Here is a 15,630-nt window from a genome sequence, read left to right on the forward strand (position 1 = left end):
AGAGTTGTTTTAATTTGCATTTCTCTAACCAATGATTGAGCATTTTTTCCTATAGATGGCTTTAATTTTTTCATTTGAAAGTTGTCTGCTCATATCCTTTGACCATTTATCAATTAGGAAACATCACATTTGTTTTCAATAATTTCCTCAATATTCTTCCAAATGAATTTTGTCATGAGTTTTTTTCTACTTCTATAAAATCATTTTTTAGCAGTTTGATTGGTATGCTACTAAATAAGTAAATTAATTTATGTAGAATTGTCATTTTAAATATATTGGCTCAGCCTGCTCATGAACAATTAATATTTTTCCATTTGTTGAGATTTGAAAATTTTGTTTGAAAATGTTTTACAATTTGAATTCATATAGTTCCTTGGTTTATCTTGTCAGGTAAACTTCTAAGTATTTTATATTGTCTGGAATTATTTTAATTGGAATTTCTCTTTTTGTCTCCTGCTGCTAGACTTTGTTGTTAATATTTAATTCTAACTGGTAATATAGAATGCTTTGTAGTTGGTAATAAAGAAATGCTGATGATTTATGTGGGTTTATTTTGTATTCTGCAGCTTTGTTAATTTTGTTAATTCTTTCAGCAAGTTTGCCTGCTCCTTTTTTACTCCATTTTTACCAACCATGAAAGAGGCTCAGCTTTCCCTCTAATTTAGCAGCATACTCCTCACATGTGAAGAAGCACTTTTATCTCTTGACATTGTCTTCATGTTATTATTTTTGCCTTGAGGTCTCTATTTTGTTTGAATGCAAATGTTTAGCTTGAATCAGTCCAACTCTTTGGATCACTTTCATCTCTCTTACTTCACAGGATTCTTCCCATGGTCCTCTTTAATAGCTCATTCTTCACCTGAATCAGTGTGTCTTCAGAAAGGCTAAAGAGTAGTTAATAATAGTGTTTATTGTTTCTTGCCCAGCAACTCTAGGAGAAATGCTGGAAACAGAATAGAGGATTATATACAACATTCATTCTTCTGATCAAGGCTTTTAATAGTCAGTTGTGAAGGCTTATTAAAAATCATGTCAAACATGTCAAAATTTAGTTTCCAAAGAAGTTCATCAATAAATATTATATGCCAATTTACAATGGCATGCTTGCACAGATTCTGGATAATAGATGATATTTTCATGCGTTTCTAGTCACCTATGGAGTGAAACTGGATGATTAACTTACTCTTGTACTTTTTAGCATGATTTTTTTCAGTGATGTCATCAGATGCCTTCAAAGCAGACTACTGTATTGGTAGTAAATTATTTAACTTGAAAAGGCTATAAACCAAGATGATATATTTAGTGCAGCCTCTGAGATGCAATGGAGTATGTTGCTATTAATAGTTTGGCCTCACAGTTAATCCCAAGAAAATAGAGGCTATCCATCAACCAGGGTCACATTATTCATACATGGAATTATCATTTACATCAAAGGGAAAAATTTTGAATGCTATGTATAGGTCCACTTACCATGGAGGTTTGACACACATATTGCCAAAGTTAGCTCAGTGTTTGATATGCTCCAAAGGAAAAATGTGACAAAGAAGAGATTCTAGGCTGTGTATCAAACTGAAGATCTACAGAGCTATTAGGCTGACCTCATTGTTGTATTGCCTGTGAAACCTGGCCAGTGTACCAGCGCCATGTTAGGAAATAGAATCACTTCTATCTGATTGCCTGAGAAAGATTCTGAAGATCAACTAGCAAGGTGAACTTCCGTCATTCAAACTCTACTTCAGACAGCACAACTCCAATGGACTGAACGCATTTTTTGAATGCCAAAATGGTGCTTAAAAGACCATTTTATAGAAAACTCACACAAGGCAAGCACTCATATGGAGGCCAAAAGAAACAATATAAGGACACTCTCAAGGTCTCTCTAAAGATCTTAAGAATCTGTTATGAGACATGAGAGACAGTAGCACTGGACTCCCCAGCATCGTGTGCCACATCAAAGAAGATGCTGTGCTCTATGAACAAAACAGAATTGCAGTAACTCAAAAAGAAATGTGAGATGCCCCAATTTAGAGACATCTCCACTGCAAATGTTCGTGTGGATTATTTATGCTCGAGCTGTGGTAGTACCTTCTGAGCTCAAGTTGGTCTGATAAACCACAGTCATATGTACTGTACTTTGATATCAACATAAACACTTTGGTCTTTTTTGAACATGAAGGACAATAATAAGTATTTTTTCTCCTCTTTATATTACCATGCATATACTTTTCTGTGTACGTATTGTATTCTCCACTAAACCATAAGCTTTTTAAAAGCCAGGGCTTTGTTTTTGTTTTAGGGTTGTTGTTTGTATCTGCAGTGCTTAATAATGCTTCTTGGATTGGAATAGGAAAAAAATATCCCAGATTAATGAGAAGTGTGGGAAATGTTGAGTGGCCTCAGTGCCTCTATAGCATAGAGTGTTTTAGAACTTATAAAAAAAATTTATTTTATTATATTATTTATTGGTTTAGGAAGTAAAACTTATTTAACTATTTAAATAACGTTCTGAAAGAATGAAATTTAATTTCCTCTCAAAAGTATACAAACTTGCATTACTAGCCTAGTAATTACTACCCTAGAACAGGGGTTCCCTGACCTCTCCTCTCCAAATTTGCTGATTTGAAATGTGATTTTTTAAAAAAACTGTATGTGTGTTACCTTGTGTAGTGAGGTTTCCCATCTACCTCTGGAAGAGAACAGAAGGTAATAGTCCTGAGAGTCCAGATTCTTTTTCTTTTTGTTTCTTTTTTTCCATACCTTTATCAGTTTTAAAGTTTATGTATTTAACTTAATTTCTAAAAGGAATTTTAAGGTTGAGTTAAAACAATTAAAAAAAAATGTCTTTTTTCTTCTTTTCAAACCAAATGTCAGATTTGAAGGGGCAAAGAAAAGAAACTGGATGGTGAAAATATTTGAAAAATTTATGTCCCTAAGATAAGATTTTAAAAGGTAGACTATTGGCAGAACAGTGTGATTTGGTACTTCAGAGGGCCATATACCTTCAGATTTAATAAAAATTAAAAAGGAAAGGAAAATAAGGATTTTATTTGTTTGCTAGAGAATTCAAATTTTCCTAGACTTTGTTCTATAGAGATCTTGTATTCTATCTAGCATAAATAAAGGTTCTGCTCTCCAAATGTTTGAAAGATTTATGACCTTCTTAGTGTGAGTATCAAAACTTAATAACAATTTCTTCTATACTTTAGGTTTTTATGTGTTCCTGTAATTGAAGGTAATAATAGATCTTTTAGTGACCAGCCTTATGGTGATGAATTTCTCCTAAACTAGCAAGGATAGCAGCCAATCACATGGCAATTATTGTTTTGTAAAAATAAACTTAAAACTGCACTAGTTCTCCTTTGTTCAAAGAGGTATGCAGCATTAAGAAAATTTTCAGATTAGATATCTATGAATTCTGTTAATATATTTTAGAACCAATGTTTAACCAAAACTGTTGGGAAATGAATCTTCTGAATTTCATTCAGAGGTTATCACCTGCAGCCTCAATTAATTAATTAGTTGATAAATTAAAATATGAAATTCTCTACCTGAAAAAACATTTAGGATTTGAAAAAGACAAATTCAAGGCCATTTTATTTCTTGTAAAACAACTGGTAATTGAGTTAGTTCTCCATCTTCACTTAATTTTTCAAAACTTTTGTAGTGGTAAATCCATCGGTTGTTATTTTAGTGTCTTTTACTGAGTACTTTACTAGAAAGGAGGACAATTAAGGGATATAAAGGATCTGAAATATAATGATTGGTCTTAGATCATAGAGTGAATAATAGAATTTGAAGTAGAAACTGAAGCTTATAATTGTTGCAGAAATGTAAGCCTCTCCTAGCACAATGCCTTCTTCTTGCCCTCTATTATCTTGTTTGACTATCTCATTAGCTTTATCTTCTCTACTTAGGGTTATCTATGCTGCCTAATTTCTTCCGAGTTCTCCTTTCACATTTCCAGTTGATTTTTGGGAATCTTAAATTGGATGTTCCCAAGACATCTCAAACTCAACATTTCCAAAACAAAATTTATCTCCCTCCCCCCCTCCCCCAAAAGCCTCTTTTCCCAGTGTTCCTATTACTGCTGTTATGTACCACCATCTTCCCAGTCACAGCAGTGTCAGCTTTTATTTCTTAATGGAACTCACTTCACATATTGTCTTATAACAATGTCTTGTAAAATGTTTCTCCTAGAAATCTCTCATATATTTCCCTTCCCTCTACTAGCTACTACTACTACTACTACTATACTCCCTAATATAGGTTCTCATTGACTCTCACAGATAAAACAATACTTTGGGGTTTTTTGGTTCTTTTTTAAGCATTTAATTTTATCTGAAATGGACTTCTAATAGGTCTCCCTGCCTTGTGTCTCTTGCCATTTCTTCTCTGTTCAGCTGCCAAAGTGATTTTTTTGATGAAATTAACCAGAGCTTTATCTATCTTACTGATTTTTTTTATAATTTCTTTATTTTTATTTTTATTATTATTTTTTTATTTATAATTTTTTCACAGTATATAAGCATGAGTAATATTTTTTTTATAATATTATCTCTTGTATTCATTTTTCCAAATTATCCCCCCCCTCCCTCTACTCCCTCCCCTTGATGACAGGCAATCCCATACATTTTACATATGTTACAGTATAACCTAGATACAATATATGTGTGTAAATCCAATTTTCTTGTTGCACGTTAAGTATTAGATTCCGAAGGTATAAGAAACCTGGGTAGATAGACAATAGTATTAACAATTTACATTCACTTCCCAGTGTTCCTTCTCTGGGTGTAGTTATCCATCATTGATTAACTGGAAGTGTTACTGATTTTTTTCATAAAACTGAGTTTATTTATTAATTCAATAGTTTTGGTATGTTGTCTCATTACTGTCATTTTCTTGGATTAAATAATTGATTTCTGTTCTATGATTTGTTATTTAGGTTTAGATTGTTTAATTTCCAATTAGTTTTAGTCTATCTGTCCATAGCTTTTTATTGCATATTATTTTTATTGCATCATGATCTGAAAAGGTTGCATTTATTATTTCTGCCTTTCTGCATTTGATTATGAGGCTTTTTTATGTAGGTGCAATGTCTATTCCTTTTTATCCTCATTCAGTTTTCTCCAGAAATATCTTATGCTTTCTAAGATTTTATTCACGTTAACTTTTATCCTTGTTTATTTTATGGTAAGACTTACTCAATTCTGAGAGGTGGAGGTTGAGACCCTCCACTAGTATGGTTTGGCTGTTTCTTCCTGTACCTCCCTACCCCGTTTATATTTTTCTTTCTTCTCAATCTGTCCCTCCTCATCAGTATTTTGCTTTTGATCACCCCCTCCCTCAATCTCCCTTTTAGCATCCCTTTCCCTTCTTTTACCCATTTCCCCATTGCTTCTGCCCTCCTTTCTATCCAGCTCCTCCTTTTTCTTCCCCCTTTTTCCTGCTTCCTAAACAGTAAGATAAATTTCTATACCTAACTGAATGCCTATGTTGTTCCCTTTTTGGGCCAAATCTGATGAGATTAAGCTTAAGACAGTACTCATCTTCCCCCTTCTTTCTGTCTACTCTAATAAGTCTTTTGTTCTTCTTCATGTAATGTAATTTATCCCATATTACTTCCCTGTCTCTTCTCCCAGTATACTTTTTTTTCCCACTCCTTAATGTCTTTTTTAAAAAATATCATCAGATCAAAGACCAACTTATACCCATATCCTGCCTATATATATAGTTCTAATAATTGCCTTAATAAAAATTACAGTTTTCAAGAGTTACAAGTGTCATCTTCCCATATAGGGATGTAAACAGTTTAATCTTCAAATAACATTTTTTTTCTTTCCTGTTTATCTTTTTATCCTTCTCTTGAGTCTTGTATTTGAAGATTGAATTTTCTGTTTAGTATTGGTCTTTTTATCAAAAATTATTGAAGTTCTCCTATTTCATTGAGGGTCCATCTCTTTTCCTAAAAGATTATACTCAGTTTTGCAGGATAGTTGATTCTTTATTGTAATAAAAGTTCCTTTGCCTTTTGGAATACTGTGTTCCAAGCCCTCCAATTCTTTAATATAGAAGCTGCTAAATCCTGCTTATTTTTTGGCCTTCTGGTTTTTAAATGCATACTTAGTTCATTTATCCTCTGTTAAGGACCATGCCTAAGTGAAGGGGCAGGTTATTTTTCCAAGAGCCTCCACTGCTGTGAATCATAACACTTAAAGGAGTTGCAAAGCCTTTGACTCAGATGTTCCTTGTGGATTGGGAATGAAATAAATTGGAAGTGAGAGGGAAGAGGAGAGAGGTCAGAGAATGCAACTGCTTCTCAGTCTCCTTGTATCATCATCATCTCACATGAAGAGATCCATTCTACAGGTCTGAGTTAGACCTCTAGTAGCTACTGGCAGATGGCACCCATATTACTACAATCTTCTTTTCCTCTACTTTGTAAATATATGTTTGTGGGGATATAATTTTTTTTCCGTAAATACTGTTTTAGCTGCATCCGACAAATTTTAGCATACTTTATCTTTATCATTTTCTTTTATGTAATTATTTTTTCTGTTTTCTTTTTTATTGTTCAATCATTTGAGTTGTCCGACTCATTTTGATCCCATTTGGGGTTTTCTTGGCAATGATATTAGAGTGGTTTACCATATCTTCTCTAGCTTATTATAGATGAGAAAACTGAGGCAAATAGGGAGAAGTGACTTGCCCAACTTCACACAGCTAGTAAGAGTCTTGAGGCCTGATATGAACTCAGAAAGAAAAGCCTTCATAACTACAGGCCCAACATTTTATCCACTGAGCCACTTTGCGGCCTTGAATTTTTTTCTTTGACTCAATCTTATTTTGTATTTCATTGTTAAATCTCCATTAGGGTCTGTCTTTAGTTAATGGTCTGTGAACTGACCACTGTTTTCATTGTTTTACAGTCTAGAAAAGGGTGTGTTAAGTATTCCTGCTTTCTTACATTTGTTTTTTCAGCATATCTGTATCCTAATACTTGGTTGGTTATCATTAAAGTTCCCATGTAGTACCAATAAATATGTGTATTCTTTCCATTTAGAAGATGTCATGATTCTTTTTAACTCTAGTTTTTTCCAGTTTGTTTAGAAACCCCATTTTTTCTTTTTGTTCATTTTTTCTGTCAATTTTTTCTGAAACTGAAAGAGGGATGTTGAAGTTTCCTGTCACTATTGTATTACTGTGTATGTCTTCTTGTAGCTCATATTTTGTACTTTATGAATTCAGATGTTAGGGTATTTGGAAAACATAAGCTTATTGTTGTTACTGTTTTTTGTCTATTGTTCCTTGAATAATGTTTGTTGTTTATTCCTTTTATTAATTTTTTTTGTATTCTAAGTTGGCTTATTTTTTGTCTTTTTGTTGTTTTTTTGCTATGCTATAGACCATGTGACATATAGTGCAATTGGAATAAAGGTAATAGAGAAGTAGCATTACTACCATCTTTGCTTTTTTGGATTCACTTGATTCATAGCATTTTTTTCTGTCCCTTCAGTATTGGATGCAGAATTTAAAAATGTATTTCTTATAAGCAAAAGGTTTTATTACGTAGTGTTGTAGCCCACTTAACGATTTTCATGTAAAGAAACTCTGCCTTCCCCCCCCCCCCCTGCAAGATAAAACCCTCTCCCTCAAGGGGTTTCCACTTGCTAGCATCATTTTCTTCACTCTGAAATTAATTAAACTTCTAATTGTCTTCACTCTCCTATCTTTAGCCTGCTTTGTGCAGCTTTGTTCATCCACAGGTTAAAGGCCTGTTTTAATCCAGTTGACATTAATTGATGTCAGAAGTGAAATTTGGCATGGTCATGTGAAATTTCTGGTATGGGGGGAGTGCCTCTGGAAATTTCTCCAAAGTCTGACTTCCCCTCTCTGGTGAGTCCATCACCCTCTCCTGCTTAAATCCTTTGGGCTTACCTGTGAGGAGCTTGCCTTTCTTTAAGAGGAAAACTCTAGGACCCCCTCCTTTGACTCAGTAAGGATTCTATGAAGGCTTAAGTTTTCAGTGTGTTTATAAATTTTATGCTTTTGTGACTCTGATTTTTTTTCCCCTGCATATTTCATCATCTTGTACCCCATTGTCTTGTACCTCCTCGATTAGTTGTTTTTGCTCTGATGTCCTAGATGAGGTTCTGACTTCATACATCCCTTCTCCTTCCCAATTAAGAAAATGTTCAGTTAGTGAAAGTCCTGCCTCTGTAATTTTGAATAATACAAACCATAGACAAAAACCCAATATCAGCATAAAATTATATTCTCCAAATGCCTTAATATTCGAATTCATAAAGGACAAAGAATTTGAGGTACAAGACCTGCCTCTGTAATTTGGCTCCTCTGCTTTGCTCTGGTCTCTGTGTGCCTGTGTTTTGTTTTGTTTTCTGCATATCTCAGAATTTTTGTGCTGCAGGTCAGTCAAGTAAAAACAGATTTTCATGCTTGGTTATCATTTTGTCTTTGTAAGATGCAAAATGTCTTGTGTTTTTTTTGTTTTATGTTGTGAGCTAGATTGTTACCTTGAATGATTTAAAATGCAGCCACAGCCAGAAAAACTTAGAGCTGAAGCCAATGTGAAAGATTGATGAACTTTATTAGCTGAAACAGTGTTCCAGTAAACTCTAGGCTTTCAGCAGGAGATTGGGTTATAAGAAAAGAGAAAAACCTTTTAAGACATTCTTTTTCTATTGTATCAACACTGGCCTTGTTAGTAGTAATTTGAATGGAGAGATGAAAGAAAGAAAAAAAAGGCAAATATTAGGCAAATAGGCAAAAAAAAAAAAAAAAAAAAAAAAAAGTTTTAAAATCCTCTCCTTCCCCATCCACTCCTCCTGGTGCCATGAAACATTATAGTTAACATTATAGCTCATGTCTCTCTGTTAACCCTTCATACTCAGTAGATTAAAAAAAAGAGAGTGCTAAAGAAGTGTAGTGAAACTTGAAACTTGAATTATGTTCTGTCCCACCCTGGTTGAGAAAGGTCAGTATTCACAATGGGCCCTTCACTGTTAGTGGTTCCAGTGGTCACATACTTTTGGCATCCTGAACACCCACCTCTCTGAGGAGCTTTGGTGCGTCACCCAGGTGCAGTACATTCTGCCTACCCTGCTCCAGTAGCTAACAAGTGCCCCTAGCCCAAGAGCACCTACAGCTGTTGAGGATGGGAGAATCAGGTCTCCTACTATTCAATTTTCCCTGCCACCAAGAGCTACCACCAATGAAAAGGTCCTGGCACCAGCCACCTTAGCTCCTAGGCAGTGCCTTCTGAACACCCCCTCCCCCCAAAAGCTTATTCATTGTCTCTTAAGTAGGGCCAGCCTTTGCCAGGTCTTGTCTAGCTGCTGTGTTGGAGAGTCCAGGTGCCCCTGGCAGCACCCTAGTATGACACAATGAGATGGTTGGAGCCAGCCAGTGTCTGCCCTTGGTGAGCCTACCCTTCTCTGTTTCAGTTGCAGAAAAACTGTGCAATCTTAGGCAGGTTTGCCCAGTTTTCTGATTTGCATAAAGAAAAATAATAACAATATCTACTTTCCAGGGCAATGAGATCAAAATAATATAATGATTGTAAAATGCTTAACAGTAACTAGTGATGCTAAGCACTACATTATTACTTTAATTGTTCTTTACCTACCTTACTCTAAAAGTGGCTTTAAACTGCCAAGGATAAAGGGATCAGTGATTTTATTCTGGTCCACCCATTCTCCCCTGTAATTTCTTTATAGATTTTGGATATATATATATATATATATATATATATATATATATATTTTTTTTTTTTACCCTTCATTTATATATGTAGTATTGTCTATTTAACCCATTTCCAATGTGAGTAGGTTTTCAGAATTACTAGCCCTCCTATCACCTCTAATGCCTCTATGTGTATTCTTCCTCTGCACTTCATTTGTGTAACATTTTTGTGTAACTATTTTTATCTTAATTCTGATCCAATCTTTCTTTTGAGCTGTCCTGTTGTTGTCAGTCTTAAATAAATGACAATCTGCAAGTACATTAAATGTCTGTATTTTTTTTCATTCAATTTATAAATGACTTTGCTGGATATATTTTTGACCAGATGCCTAGTTCTTTTGATTGCCAGTAGACATGATTTCAGGATCTGCGGTCTTTTATTGTGGCTGCTAATAAGTCCTGTACAATTCTAATTGTAGCTCTAATGTATTTGAATTTTTTTTCTTGTTTTTTGCAAAAAAAATTTTTGATCTGAGGGTTATGAAACTTGGCAATATTCAGTCTCATGACATGTGACATCATTTCCAGTAACAGCTCTATTGACAAATGACAATTAAAAATAAAGGCTAATCTAATGGTCCTAAGAGTCTTTTGAATGCCTTATAGTATTTCAGCAATGTAAGTTTTCTTCTTAATAAGCAAAAATCAGAGCATAGAAGAGCAACATAAGAAGCAACTAGTTGGTGCAGTGGAGAGAGCACCAGCCCTGAAGTCAGGAGGACCTGAATTCAAATATGGCCTCAGACACTTAACACTTACTAGCTATGTGACCTTGAGCAATTTACTTAACCCCAATTGCCTCAGCAGAAAGAAGGAAGGAAGGAATTTCAAAATAAAAATATTCCTATGCCATTTCCCTCGTGATCTGATTTTTTGTTTTTGTTGTTTTGTTTTGATTTTTTCCTATTTCTACTTTCCCTTCCTGTTCCATCACTCCAGGGCAATTTTCTTGGATTATTTCTTGCATTATTGTGTTAAGGTCTTTTTATTGGTCATGTGTGGGACAACAAGACCCTCACTCAAATTGATTACTCAGAAGTATCTCCAGATACAGACAGAAAGTTCGTTTATTTATAATCTCATGAGAAGCAGGTGGTCCCAGCATCGTGGAAAAACTCAATCTAGGAGGCTGCTTAACAAGTACTGTCAGCAAGCTTTTTTATCATCAAAAACCATAGTAACCTACCCTCTTCCCAGAGGCTTTTAATTTCATTGACTGGGTCCTTGCCTGCAGGGAATAAGGAAGCTCATGGACTTCCTGAAAGGTCTTATTCAGGAATAAGGAAGCTTGTGGTTTTCCTGCAAGCTATTTTTGCAAGGACTTTACAAAACAATGTGGTTGTCACATAAGAACTATTGTAAATGGGTTGGTAATTTTTGTTTCTGAGAAATGGAAACTAGAACTCTCAGACTTCAATTATTTTAATAAACTGTCTCTGGGAGACTTTCAATATGTCTCACTCAATCCCTCCTCTTTTATCTGGTAATGGAAGACTCCCAAGATTGTTCAAGTTCCTTTAGTAATTCTTCACACTTTCTATCTACCCTTCCCCCATCCAGATACTGGAGCAACATCAGCTTAATGCCACCCTTTTTTTGTATTAACTTAGATAATGAACTCTAAACAATGATGATTAGCTTAATCATGCATTGGAAGCAGTGTCACTCAGCTAAGGGTGATGAGTACAAACCATAAGAGCTATTTCCACCAGCTGCCCCTATACCATGACCATCTAAAGGTATCCAATGGGGATGTCCAAGTTTGTACTGGCACATGAGCCAGTTTCATGATACTTTGAGTTATTTCTGATGAGGTTAAAAGAGATAGCCCAAGATGCAAATGACTAACAGGAAAGTCCTGTCTTAGAAGAGGTTAAAGGAGATAACCTGAGACACAAATGATTGACAGAATTTTACATCCTTAAGAGAAATTCTTGTCTTATTTACAAATCTCTCCGGAACCTCTTTGATAACATCTCTATATCTGAAGGAAGCAGAAAAGTCCTTTTAAATACAAACTTTGTTTTATGACCCTGATTGTGTATAAAATGAATCTCCAAAATTGTATTCCTGGCACTTGGTTTCCTTGCCTTGTGCCCGCCAACTTTGCTGTGGTGTCCCCTTTCAGGCAGTTGGGCCTTTCTTCCTAGAGGCCAATTGCCTGTCTATCCCTTTACTATCAATAAAGATTTTGTTTTAACACAGCATTGAGTAGCGAATTTATTCCCTAAATGAACCCAGCCTTTGGTACTTAGGAGGAGAAAGAAGCATTGAACCATCTTTTCCTTTGAGCCTCAGTTTCATCCTCATTTCTTTCACTATTTGTCCATTGCCATTAATCTTCATACAACAATTAGATAAAGTTTTCCCACAAACACCTCCTTCTTCTACTAACAGATAATCTAAAACCAATCTGTGTTGTAGAACAGCTGCCCTGGTTTAGGTGGCCTGATCAGCCAAGAGATCTAGAATCCTGGTTGTTTGATTGGTTATAATTTCCACTACGGCTTGAAGTCAAATTAACCTATTTAAAATATACACTGGGGTTCTGTAGCCCCAACTCCCATCCTGAGCCCAGGTAGTGGGCTCATACTCTTGGATTATCCTCTCAGGGCCTAAGTGTCCCCCCCATACATTGGCATCTCCAGCAGAAGTGAGAGGTGTCTATACTTCTCTTTTCTCTTTTCAAATTATCAAACAATGAGACCCTTAATTATCCTTCCTGTCCTTGTAGGAAAAGGAATTTAGGCCAGACTAGTCCAATGTAACAACTAACAAAACAGTCCAACACTTTTCAACAAGAAAAATCCCTAACAATGCTCCCGAAATAAAAAAATTCCTAGAAGTCATCTAAACACAAGAAGTCCAATTTTTGTCATTAATTTCAAATTCATGTGATCACCAGAATCTATGATGAATCCATCCTCTTTCTTTGGTCCAGACTGCAGTATCAGATGTCAGGAGGATCTCGGGATTAACTTGTCGTTTCAGGACTTAATCAGGATCCAGTCTCCTGGTTTATATTAGTTTACTGCAAACCTAGAGGAGGGGTCTGAGCAATAAGACCTTTTAATTGTAATTCCTTCAAATGAGTCACCAGCACTAAAATATATTTTCTTAAGAATAAATCTTTGGTTTCAAAAATTGGATCTACTTGTTCTTTGACAAGCATCCCAAGTATGAATGACCGAAAAATTCATAAGGTGAGAGCCCTATGTCCCTATGAGGCTTAGTTCTTATTCTCAAGAGGGCAAGGGGAAGGCACTTTGTCCAAGGTAGCTGAGTCTCCAAAGCCAATTTGGTTAGCTGCCTCTTGATTTCCTGATTTATCCTTTCCACTTTCCCTGAAGAAGGAGGGGTACCATGGAGTATGGAAATGCCAAAGTATTTCTAAGTTGGCCAGGGATTGCAGGATCTTAGCCTGAAAATGGGTACCCTGGTCTGAATCAATATGCTCCACTACCCATACCTTGCAATAATATGTTCAAGGAGGATTTTGATCATAGCTGAAACTGTGGCTTGTTGAAAGGGATAGGCCTCTACCCAGGATGTCAGATGGTCCACTATGACCAGGCAGATATTTAACGTGCCCCACCAGGGGCAATTGGGTGAAGTTCACCTGTATGCTTTGAAAAGGCCTGATACCAGGAGGTCGTCCACCCAACGGGGCTAGTCATAAGGCTGCTGTTTTTGTCCTTTGACAGACAAGGCAAGCATCCACTGTTTGCTGAGCCAGTATATATAATCCGGTGTAGTTTCACCCAGAAACTACCATTACCACTCACTCCTAAATCCCAGGCCTTCAAAAAAATCTCTGGCCACTGTCTCACACAGTGGTTCTTTACCAATCTTACCTCAGTCAGAAATCTTCAGAGATCTCTGGCCACTACCTCATTGAGCGATGGTTCTAACATTCTTCAGAGCACCTGAGGACAGCTGCATACAAGCTTAAGATCTTTATTCCCGTGTTCACATCCTGCCCTAGCTGACCTCCTAATCAGTCCTAGTGAACTCCCTGGTAAGACTCCTAGTAAACTTCACCTACTTTCTGATCCCCACAGCTTATATAGGGTCTATGAGATCACACACAGCCAATTAGAGAAGATGCGGATCTTAATGCAACCAGAGCTTCTGTTCACCAGACAGTCCATGCTGGTCACAGAAAACCACCGGGAGATCTCAGGCTTCAAGGCCTTTGTATTTATTGCACTGTTCGAATTTCCTCTCCAGAAAGCTAGCTTTAACATCAACAATAGCTCACTTGATCAATGAGATTACAGAGTGTATATAGCAGAACAAAAGCAAATAAAAATAAAACAGTAAGAACTAAGCCCAACAGGGGTCAAAACCAAACAAGGATAATGTAGTGTTCAACCCACTCAGTATTGTTCAAGGAGGCAGGATATCACAAATCTGTGGTTTCAATTGTATTCACTTTTTGGTACAGAAAGGCACAGAGGAAAGGTATATACAAGAAAAGTCATGTCCTATAGTACTGCCTCACTAATTCTGGCAGGTAGGCGTGTTGGTTTTTCACCCACTAATTTAGAGGCATTATCTATCTATAAGTGGAAAATAGGGCAAAGCATCTCCTCAGGCCATCATATGAATAGCAGGTAGCCATGGGAGAAACTCACAAGCCCATTGTCCAGTTCTGTCAGTCTCTAAGTGTTGCACGTCAACCAGGACAGTCCAAATCAGCTCTACATTGGAGCTATGTCCACCATCTTTGGTGTCATAGTCAAGAGGGACATGACTGTCATCAGCATCTGAAGGGTTGCTGACATCTGGCAGATCCTTCTGGGCCATTGTCATTGGCGATGTCTTTGTCGTATGGTCCTTTTCTTTTTGATTCTCCAGGTCATGGATATTTCTGGTTTGGATCCACTCCTCTGCTATTGGGTCTGCATCTGGAATGACAAGAGCATATCCAGGACCCCAAACCTTGACCCAACTTGAGCCCTTCATGCCATCTAACCCCTTGCATATCACTGTGGAAAGAGGGCTCTTGTCCTTGTTGGCCAGTCTGTTAGTTTGCCACACTTTCTGCATGTGCCACAAGCACATTGCTGGGGTAAGATTCAAAGAATATGAAAATTGCAGGCAATTACATGTATGTATTGCCACATTTCGTGCAAATCCCAAAATTCCCTTCTCTTGCATAGATGGGAGCATCTTGGAGGTATGAATAGTCTGTCCAATAATGGCTTGGCCGGTAGGATTATATGGGATGCCAATGGAATGGGCAATGACAAATTCAATGCAAAAGGACTTAAAGGCAGAAGATATATAAGCTGGCCCATTATCTGTCTTAAGAGCATGTAGGACTCCCACAATGGAAAAACAATGATAAAGATGCCTGATCACATGCCTAATTGCTTCTCTAGGTTGGAGTGAAGCCATAAGGAATTGAGTATCCATGGTTACATAGATGCTCTGCCTCTTAACATAGGTGATATCCATTTGCCACACAAATTAGATCTCAAACCACAAGGGTTTTTTCCTGGAGGGAGCGTAGGAGAGTGTAAAGGAAGGCAAGCTGTAGAGCCTTTTACTATGCTCCTAGCTTCCTCTTTTGTTATCCCAAATTGCAAATCTAAAGCTCTAGCAGCCTGATGAAAAAAGATAGGATTTGAAAGTCCACTATGAAAATGGAAAAATATAATACTTAACTGAATGCCTTCTCACTTGCTCTCAAAGTTCTTTAAAGAGCTGATATGTATATTAGAAACTACAAATTTTATTTGGGCTGTGGCAGTTCTTTGTACCCACCTACTGAATGAGCCGAATCAAATATTATAATGCAAGGTTTGGAGCTGTGACCAATAAATTTTTCCTATCTGGGATGGTTTCACAACACATATCAATTTG

At 36.5% G+C, this 15,630-nt stretch overlaps 1 protein-coding gene across 1 annotated transcript in view; it reads left to right on the plus strand.

Annotated features, from left to right (window-relative positions):
• The window catches only part of DENND5B (DENN domain containing 5B), a 242,205-nt gene that overhangs the window by 25,256 nt on the left and 201,319 nt on the right, over nt 1–15,630 (plus strand).

Source organism: Sminthopsis crassicaudata, chromosome 5 (genome assembly GCF_048593235.1).
Source record: "Sminthopsis crassicaudata isolate SCR6 chromosome 5, ASM4859323v1, whole genome shotgun sequence".
NCBI lineage: Eukaryota > Metazoa > Chordata > Mammalia > Dasyuromorphia > Dasyuridae > Sminthopsis > Sminthopsis crassicaudata.